A 4,901-nucleotide genomic window follows, 5' to 3' on the forward strand; every position below is an offset into this window, starting at 1 on the left:
ATTTTGTTTCTTCCCTTCTCCCTCTTGACAAAAGATTTCAAATGACTAACCGCCTGAGATATCTTTTGTTTCTTACAAAATATTTCAAAGGACTAACCGCCTGAGATATCTTTTTCCCTTTCCCTTTAAACAAAAGATTTCAAAGGACTAACCGCCTGAGATATATTTTGTTTCCCCTTACAAAGATTCAAGGGACTAACCGCCTAAGAATTCTTTGTCTTAACACATTAGAGTGCACATCCTTTGTGATGCAAGTAGAGTGTACAGCTGCTTGGGTTGTGATACGGAAAACAAGAGAGGGTACATCTCTTGTGGATCAGTTCAAGTGGAGCGTACATCCACTTGATTGCTCAAAGAGAACAAGGAAGGGTACATCCCTTGTGGATCTTTGCTTGTAAAGGATTTTACAAGGTTATTGGAAATCTCAAGAACCGATGGTTGCTTGGGGACTGAATATAGGCACGGGTTGTGGCCGAACCAGTATAAATCTTGTGTTTGTCTTCTTCTTCCCTACTCTTTTTAATTTCCACTGTGTATTTTTGTATTTCCGCTTTACTTTTGTCTAAGTTATTGTTTTTGTTCTTTACTTTCTCATAACTTAGTAGTAAAGCCTAATTGAATCTAGTAACATTAAGAAGGATAAAATTTAATTAGTCAGGAAACATTAATAATTAATTCAACCCCCCCTTCTTAATTATTCCGAGGCCACTTGATCCAACAATTTTTCCTTATTTGCTAATTGTGATCCTACAGCATATGAAGAAGCTATCAAAGAATCAAAATGGTGCAAGGCGATGGATGAAGAAATGGCAACCATTGAACAAAACAATATTTGGGAGTTGACTGATCTTCCAATAGGACACAAAATAATTGGTGTCAAGTGGATGTACAAGACAAAATTGAAGGAAAATGGTGAAATTGACAAGTATAAGGCTCGCTTAGTAGCTAAAGACTATAAGAAAGAGTTTGGTGTTGACTACAAAGAAGTGTTTGCTCCTGTAGCTAGGCATAATACAATCAGGTTGGTGATCGCATTAGTAGCAAAAAAACTCATGGCCTATCTTCCAATTGGATGTGAAGTCAGCTTTTTTACATTGAGACTTGGAAGAACAGGTATTTATTGATCAACCTCCTAGTTATGTGAAGCTTGGAAGTGAGCATAAGGTGTATAAATTAAAAAAAGGCACTATATGGACTAAAACAAGCTCCAAGAGCTTGGTATAGTTGTATAGATGCTTATTTTTCTAAGGAAGGGTTTAAGAAATGTCCATATGAGCATACGCTTTTTACAAAGAATTAGAAATGGAGGTAAAATGCTCATTGTTTGTTTATATGTGGATGATTTAATTTATATAGGAAATGATAGTGCCATGATTGAAAATTTTAAACAGTATATGATGCTTGAATTTGAAATGATTGATCTTGGAAAAATGCATTATTTTCTCAATATTGAAGTGGTGCAATCTACTGTTGGTATTTTTATTTCTCAAAAAGAAGTATGTGCAAGAAATTCTAGACAAGTTTCAAATGAAGAACTACAATTCTGTTAGCATGCCATCTAAAGTGGGTTTGAAGTTCATCAAAGATCCTAGAGGAAAAAAGGTTGACAACACCCTTTACAAGCAAATTGTGGGAAGCTTGATGTATTTGACCGCCACAAGGCCTGTTATTATGCATGTTGTAAGTCTCATTAGCATATACATGAAATGCCCAAAGGAGATGCATCGTTTAGCTGCCAAGAGGATTTTTCGATACTTACAAGGAACCATTGAATATGGGTTGTTCTATAAGAAGGGTGAAAGGTCATATTTGTTTGGTTTTACTAATAGTGAATATGTAGGTGACCTTGACAATAGAAAGAGTATGTCTGCCTATGTATTCATGATGGGTTCAACAACTGTTTCATGGAGTTCAAAGAAGCAATCGATTGTTACTTTATCAACAACAGAAGCGGAGCTTGTAGCTGCAACTACATGTGTCTGTCAAGCCATTTGGTTGAGGAAAATTCTTGAGGAGCTACAATTCAAATAACAAGAACCCACTATACTTTATTGTGACAATAGTTCAACAATTAAACTTTCCAAGAATCTTGTTTTGCATGGAAGAAGCAAGCACATTGATGTTAAGTATCATTTCTTAAGAAACCACACAAAAGATGGAGTTATTGATCATGTTTACTGCAGAAGTGAAGACCAAGTTGCTGACATATTTACTAAACCCCTCAAATTGCTTGCTTTCAAAAGTTGAGGAAGTTACTTGGTGTCTACACTTTGCAAGATCGTGATTAGAGGGTGTTTGGTTGTTGATATGTATTAAACTGAGTGTTTGTAAACATTAGTTTAAGAGAGGGATTGTTGAAAATATCATCACGTGGGTCTGTCATTCTTGTCCTAGCCTTTAGGAATTGTTTCTTAAATTTCTTTTATTGTTGCAAGATGTGGTTTATTGTTATTAATCGGGTCTATAGGAATTTGTTAGTGGATTTTAGTAAGTGTCAAGATTTGTTATAGTCTTTAGTTATACCTGGTCTATAGGAGGGTACGTGTCTTTATTTTCTGTTTTGCATGTTCAGATGAGTGTCTAGTTTGGTGGTACAACGTTGAGTTGTAATGCCTATATATAGGCTGCTTTATTCATGAATAAAGTGTCAAGTCAATCCAGAATTTCCTCTTACACTTAATAGTTCCTGTACTTAATTTTTTTTATCAGAAGACAGGGAGGGAAAGGTTAGGGTCTGATGGAAGAGAAAGGTTGGGTGCGTGTGTGAATTTTTTTTACCCGTTGCTTGTCAATCAGTAAGTACCATTTGCTATACATTTTTAAATGTTGATTGTCAATCAATAGGTATTGTAACCATTTCTTGTAATATTTTTTTATTTATAATTTTTATATTGAACTATTGTCAAATTTAGACATTAAAGTCACTATAAATAGTCTCATTGATTGTCACATTTAGCACACCAACTCTCATTCTCATCCTTAATTTCTCAATCTTTATTTCATAATCTCAATCTCTTGCTTTAGTTTCATACTGAAAATCCAAATTAATTGTATTGGCAAACTTATTGTAATTTGTTTCAAAATTACCAAATGACTCCTTTGAACGAAAATTCTCATAATCCTTCTCCATTTTTTTCCTACTTGCCACTACCACCACCAACGAATTTTATGCAAAATAATCAATCTCCTTCCACTGAAAATTCTCAAAATCTTCCTCAGTTTTTTCCCTACTTGCCACCATCACCACCAATGATTTTTATGCAAAATAATCAATCCCCTTCCATCGAAAATTCTCCAAGTTCTCAAACTTTTCTTTCAATACAACAAAACAATTTAGCCATGTTTTGTATGCCACCCAATAGTTCTAGTGGTCTAAAAACCCCTTCAAATAATGAAGTTGAAACACAATTTCCATAATTTTCTACCCAAATTGGGCTAGAAAATATCACACTAAAGGAACAAGGAGAGAATTCTACAGAAAAGAAAACACAAGTTTTCTTTTCAATTGAAGATAATGTACATCTCATTGGTTTGTGGTTTAATGTCTTAATGGATATAGTCAAGCAAGAGACCGATTTGGGTTGAGAGTAACAAAAAAATTACAACAACTTTTGTGGCAATCTACTAGAGAGAACATTGAATTCAAGGGCCATTACAAACAAGTTGTTGATTTGAAGAAAAGTAGTCACATGGAGAACAATGTCATCATTCATGAATATGCCATTTGAAAGGCAGATGAGGGAAGCGATATTACTTAAGAGCACGCATGACGACTACTGAAAAATCAACCTAAATGGTTAGATCAACTCAAAGAAACTAGTTCCAAAAGAACAGATTTTTGCTAATGGGGATTACTCATTGTCATCTAATTCGGAGACACTGATTGAGGTTTTAGAAACTAACACATCATCATAGATCCCCTGCCCAATGGGACAAAAGGCAACCAACAAAGGAACATCAGGGGGAAAGGAAGTGCAACGTCTTCACCAATTGTGAACTTATCAGGCACGAAAGTTGCAATTAGGGAAAAAACTGTTGTTACCAAAATGTTAGCAAAGGCAAAAGAGACAGAGAACATGGCGGTGTTGTATGAAATTATGATAAAGCACATATCTACCATGTATGAAGAACAACGCATGAACCACAAAATCAGTTGTAGTTATATTTTAGAAAAGTTTAGTAATTAGTTATTATGGTGTAAGTTAGTTTTAATTAGTCATGGTATGTTGTAGGTTTATTTAAAAATGAATCCTATGTTGTAATAGTCTTAGTTTTAATTAGTCTTATTGTAACTTTCTATTAGTTGAATGTTGAACTTTGTTTTAAATACTTAATTATGTCGTTTTAAAAGTAGTCATTATGATACTAGCCGTTGTAAAAGTAATAGTTACAAAACTTGTGTGTGTGTTTGATGATATATTAGATATTAATTAAAAATTTAAATATTTTAATCTCAATCATCTATTATTTTTAAACTTAATTTAATGATAATTATTAATTATTTTCTTGTTTTCGCATAAAATAATGTTTTCAGTATTGACAAAATAGTATAATACCCATATCTTTTACATTTACTGATATATATTTTTTTTTTAAAAAAATTGAATGATATTGAACATATTAATTTTGTCATTCATCTAAATAAATAGAAAAAATCAATAATTTTTTTCTTATTTCTCTTAACCTCTACAATATTTCATTATTTAACATACTTATATTCTTTTCTCGATTTTCTATGTCTTACATGTTTGTTTTTTAAAAACACGTTTCTTTTTCTTTTACTATTTTTCTTATTATTTCTTCTTATCACAACTAAACAAAGACTAAGAGTACTCTGCTAATCCCACTTCTCCGATCACATTCTCTGCCACATCCAATTAGTCTAACGTTATCAAGTAATA

The sequence above is a fragment of the Glycine max genome, chromosome 18, assembly GCF_000004515.6.
Source record: "Glycine max cultivar Williams 82 chromosome 18, Glycine_max_v4.0, whole genome shotgun sequence".
NCBI lineage: Eukaryota > Viridiplantae > Streptophyta > Magnoliopsida > Fabales > Fabaceae > Glycine > Glycine max.